The following is a 6000-nucleotide window of genomic DNA, read 5'->3' as shown; positions in this document are numbered from 1 at the left end:
ATATATATCTGAGTAAAAAGTCGCAGAAAAAACGGCTTTACACAACAACTGAATTTGGCTTTGATGTGTTGCAGTATTTACAGTCGTGAGAATAATTAATTATAATTAATTATAAACTCAACATTATGTCTTCCTTTTGTATGGTAAAGTGAAATCAAAGTATTTTTTATTAAATGAGTCGTTTCTAGACAGAACTCGGTTATATCAACATTTAACTTGGTTAGAATTCTTACAATTAACGAGAAAGATGAATTTTCTGTAAACGTGCGATTTAAGATTGGAGTGAAATATAAATTCATATAAATTTTCATGGAATCTAAACGGATTTATTGAAACGGGTAATTTTGTATAAGCTGCATATTGAAATTTTGGTTTCGAATAGATTATGAAAAATATTCCTTTTGATTACTTTTTATGTCAAAATTTGAAAGACGATAATACAGAGGAAAATTTGTTTCAGTAAAATTTCATTTGCAAAAGGATGAATTTGTTTTGTAAACGGCCGTTGGTGAATTGTTAATAAAATTAACTTGATTTGCAAAAAGTTGAATTCATAGCGCGGAATATCTCTCGGTATGTACGTAATATATGAATATATTACACACAAATATAGTACTAGTACAGTACGATATATAGTATAGTCTATATATAGTACTAGTACAATATATATAATAGTATTGTATATAGTACTAATACAATATATAGTATAATGTACTTACAAAGAATTTGGAAAATTTTTGAATATGATTTAAGAATTAATTTACCAATGACGAAATGTAATAATGATTGAAAAAAAAAATATATATATACATGTATATATATATATGCGTGCGCACAGACACACACATATAATTTGAAAGTATTACATAATGTTATAATGGATTAAATTTAAAATTCGTAATGTTTAAATTGAACAGACATGGGAATAGACACGGTGGATGAACGTTTTTCTTCAACATTTTCTTTTCCATTCTTTTTTCCTTCTTAGCTTTTCGAATTTCAGAAAAGTCAGAATTCGGTTTCGATCCCAGGAGTCTTCTTAAGTTAAAAGTAAGAAGCGTTCTAGTCCAGCACCTGCAAAAGCTCAGGGCCATTGCCTTTTTCCTTCCGCCGTCGTCTTTCTCGTCGTCTTTCTTGTCGTCGTTGTCTTTCTCATCCTCCTCTGAGAATCATAAGTTCCCTCGAGAAGAGGAAGAAGAACGATGAGAGGTGGAAGCCGGATTCGTGCCTTCCTCTATGTTTCTTATATACAGGGTGAGTCACGTATCTCGTTATAAATTCTTCTATCTTTGTGTCCTTGAACAGAGAAAAGAAAGTTAACCCCTTCCCCCCCGATCTCCTCCCTTCCCCAATAAAATAGTTTCGATGAGAAAAGGAATAAAAATAAAATTATTTCATTCATCTCGATATATAGGTACCAATGAAACATTAATCATTTTCTTCACTATCTGTCAAAAAATTTGAAATAACTTTTTATTGATACAATATACATTAACATTTCATATTAAATTTTTTCAAACGAAGTAGATAATATTTTTCTTTTTGTTTTCTTTTCTTTTCTCTTTGGTTTTATTCAAGAAAGACCAAAGGGGGCGCAAAAAAAAAAAAGAAAAAAAGAACGAAAAGTATGTATCTTACGTTCGAACCTTTCTTTTTTCTATTTTTTTTCTTTCTTTTTTTCGTTTCTTATCTTTTTTTTTTCTCCATACATTTATCATACCCACGAATAATAAATACATAGGTAAAATGATCAAGACGTCCTCAAAACGTTTTCATATAAATAACGCAACCGGTAAATATATACGCATTATATATAGGTATATAACGTGCACACGCATTCATATACATATGTGTGCAACTGTCTACGTTTACCACGAGTGAATAATAAATAAAGGAGAGCCTAGCGTAGCGATAAAGCTCCGCCACGCGTTATTACTATATTACACGTGAGGGGTCTAGTGTCGTTTCCACTATGCCCCTCCCTAACCCTCTACTTTTACCCCATCCTCCTACCCCCCTCCCACTCGGTGGTATTCCACCATCGCCATTGCCATTCCTCAGTTCTATTTTCCTACACCGACAAGGTGTCTTGACGTTGGTGCGTGGAAGTGCGTGTGAGTGTTGGCGAATACTATGTCGGGTTAGCTCTTTGCTGATCACGCGAGTTCGCGTGCAACCTTACAACCCCTCTTCCTCTCTCTCTCTCTCTCTCTCTCTCTCTCTCTCTTTCTCTCTCTTTTTTTGTTTCTCTCTCTCTCTCTCTCTCTCTCTCTCTCTCTCTTCGCGAATTCCCGGTTATTGCAATACTCACATAGCTTCAGGACGCGAGATCCATGGTAGACACGAAACGTCGGAGATGATTCAACGAGATGAGATTAGAGGTACTCTTTCCCGAGTAATACCGAGGAAGAAAGACAAATCTACGTACGAAGATAATTCTTGTAATCTATATATATATTTTCTTTTTTACAAATTTGAATATATATATATATATATATTTTCTTTTGTTACAAATTTGAAAATAAAAAGAAATGAAAGTTAATGTTTCATTTGTAAACATTTAAAATTCTCTTTTTCTCTGTTTTTCTTTTATATTCTTTTTTATTATTGTTCTTATTTATTTGATCATTATTATTATTTGGTATGTATATTGTTAAATAAATGTTCGATATGTTAATATTTTGATCAGTATAAATAATTGTGAAATATGAAGTATTGTGTATTTTTATATTGATAGAAATGTGAATATTTTTGTTTTTTCTTTGTAATTTTTTTTTTTTGGGATTTTTAATAAATTTGAAGAAAGAGTTTTTATTTATAAACATCTCTCTCTCTCTCTCTCTCTATCTCTCTCTCTCTTTCTATCTCTCTCTCTCTCTCTTTCTCTCTTTTTCTGTCTTTCTTTTCTAATCATTCACTATTTATGTATTTTTTTAGTATTTTATTAATTGATAGAGTATTTTGTAAAATAAATGGTTAGTATATATGAACGTTTCGATTAGTATAAATAATTAGTGTCAGGATTAGATCAAGTTAGTATTAGTATTATGGTTTAGTAGGATTACTGATATTTCATTATAAATGCTGATCAAATGTTAAAAAATATTGCTCGAATATACGGCAATCTTTTATTATCTCTTATACTTTTAATCTATCTTATATTCTTTCTCTTTTATTTCCTTACTTTCCTTCTATTTCTTCGGCGTATTCTCGGTTATTGCAGCTCTACTCTTAGATTTAGGATGAAATATCGATAATTAAACGAGATAAGATTAGAGATACTTTTTTTTTTTAATGCCAAAGACGAAGAAAAACTCAAATATAAGAATAGTTCTCAAATCATTTTTTTTTTTTATATTTTCGATGAATTTGTAAAAAGGGAAAGTCTATTTTCCATTTGTAAATATTTCATTCTTTCTCTTTCTTCCCCCCCTCTTTTTTTTAACTATTCTTCTATTTATTTAGTCAGTATTTTATTAATTAATGGAGTATTATGTAAAATAAATGATCACTATATACGAATATATCGATCAATATAAATAGTAATTAATATATATAATTAATTCAGGATTTAATCAGATCAGCGTTAGGATTGTATTTTAGTTGCTGTAGGATTACTAATAATTTATTATAAATATTATAATTAATTATTATAAATTTGGATAAAGGGAAAATCTACTTTTTACTTTAAAAGCTTCAAAATCACGAAATTATCCCCCCTCCTCTCTCTCTCTCTCTCTCTCTCTCTCTTTCTCTCTCTCTCTCTCTTTCTCTCTCTTTTATCTTTTTCATTCTTTCCGTAAATTCTTATTTTAAAGTTATTGCAACCTTCTCATTGCTTTAAGATTAGAGATCCACGGTAGATAGGAAATATCGATAATTAAACGAGATGAGATTAGAGATACTTTTATGACAGTGGCGGATTTAAGCACAGGCGATGAAGGTGGTTACCTCGGACCCCGTAAGATAGGAGATTTCCAATATTAATAAAAAAAAAAGTTATATCACATGATAAATTTAATTTAACATCTGGTTGTCGATATTATATATATATATATATATATATATATATATATATATATATATATATATATAATTGTTTTTATATTTGCTAATGTAATCGAATCAGACCAACGTATTTCTAATTTGATTATTTGCACGAATAATTGTGAAGCCAAATATATATATATATATATATATATATATATATATATATATATATATATATATATTATTGTCGATGGGGTTAATTTATTTTAATGCGTTTTAAAAAATTTATAATTCCTCGTACACCATGAAGTTTAAATCCGTCATTGTATTTTTTTTTCTGCAGTACAGAGAAAACAAATAACGGATTTACACAGTGAAGATAGTTCTAATATTTTTCTAATTATTCGGATAAATTGTGGTAGAAGATCAGTAAGTGGACTTTTGATTCGTAAACGTTTAAAAACCGAGAATATCTCTCTTTCTCTCTTTTTTTTTTCCTCCCTCTCTTCATTTAAACGAAGGGGAAGGAAAAGGAATTGCATCCAAGAAGGAAATAGCTTCTCTTTAAACGTTAAAAGGTAAATTAATTTACGATTGCTCGTGCTCACGTAAAGGAAGCGCAGACGGAATTGTAATTTTAATCGCGGCACGTCGTCCATGAACTAAATCATTTTCTCTCCCTGCTGTACGAAAGAGAGAGAGAGAGAGAGAGAGAGAGAGAGAGAAAGAGGGGGAGGGAGGGAGGGAGGGAGGGAGGGAGGGAGGGAGGGAGGGAGGTAGAAAGACCCTGACCATAATGCGCGTCTTAAGCTACGTCGCTTCTCGTTCAAGACCTACCCCTCCTAAAAACGAGAACGTGCTTTAGTCCTCCACATCACTTCTACATGTATATTACACACATACGTTTACACTTTCCCCAGTAAGCAGAATCTTCATTTATGGGATCCTCGTCTTTGCCGTCTTTGAAGATTAATTTAAGCCTTATCGAGTTCGTGAATTAATAATCACTTCGTCTCATTCTCGGTATTTTATGATAAGGATATTCAATAAAGGTGGCAAAACATTACTATCCTTGTTTTCGATTAACTTCACCATGTTAATCATATTTATCCTGATTTTTTATTTTCGTACTTTAGAAAATATTATATAACATTATCTTGTAATACTTTTTGTACTTTCCTTATACTAACATGTATTGTTATATACGATGAGACGTTATAGGTATATATATACTGTAATATGTTTTACTTATACCAGTATATTATAATAATACTGTAATATGTACCACCTTATATATATATTTGATGCTGCTTTTATCTCGCTTGGGATTGAATTTATCGAAAGAATGGTTTTTTTTTACAAATTTATTTGGCATGAAGGGGTTCATCAATGTGATGAAAAAATAATTTTTTTTTTTTTTTTTTTTTTTTTATTTTTTTATTTTCGAGTCATCTGATGGAGAAAATTTCCAAGTCAAATTCGTTTATTTATTTATTTTTTCTTTTTTTTTTTTTTTTTTTATTAATGGAACCATTTGTTGGGGCAAATTCAAGTATCTGACATATGAATTCATTTATTGTTATAAAATGTTATAAATAATATTATAAATTCGTGAATTCCTGAGGATTTGTAAATTTATATCACTGGTTGCCTGATATTAGACAGGTATTAGGCTTAGTTTTATAATATATTAATATAAGTCTACCATTATTATTTATAACAGATATAATTTATGTTAATATGATCATATTATAACTTATTCTAAGTAAACGTTAATCTACAAATATAACCGAGTAATATATTTTACGGTGAATGAAAGAAAAAAAAAAAGGAAAAAAAAGAAGAAGAAGAAGAAGAAGAAGAAGAAGAAGAAGAAGAAGAAGAAGAAGAAGAATTAATATAAAATAAAAGATTACTTCAAAGTTACAAATAGCGTTATAGTAGGTTAATTATATCGATACTTTATTCAATTTCATTTCTCAATGGTAAAATTTAGCAAATTTATATAAT

General features: G+C 29.6%; 1 protein-coding gene across 2 annotated transcripts in view; it reads left to right on the top strand.

The window, feature by feature from the left end:
- Positions 1–6000, top strand: part of LOC124431594 (semaphorin-1A-like) — a 288575-nt gene that overhangs the window by 94755 nt on the left and 187820 nt on the right. The gene's annotated exons all lie outside the window — the stretch shown is intronic.

This window comes from Vespa crabro, chromosome 21 (genome assembly GCF_910589235.1).
Source record: "Vespa crabro chromosome 21, iyVesCrab1.2, whole genome shotgun sequence".
Taxonomy (NCBI): domain Eukaryota; kingdom Metazoa; phylum Arthropoda; class Insecta; order Hymenoptera; family Vespidae; genus Vespa; species Vespa crabro.
Note: the sequence above shows the minus strand (reverse complement) of the source record. Positions and strands in the feature narration are given on the sequence as shown.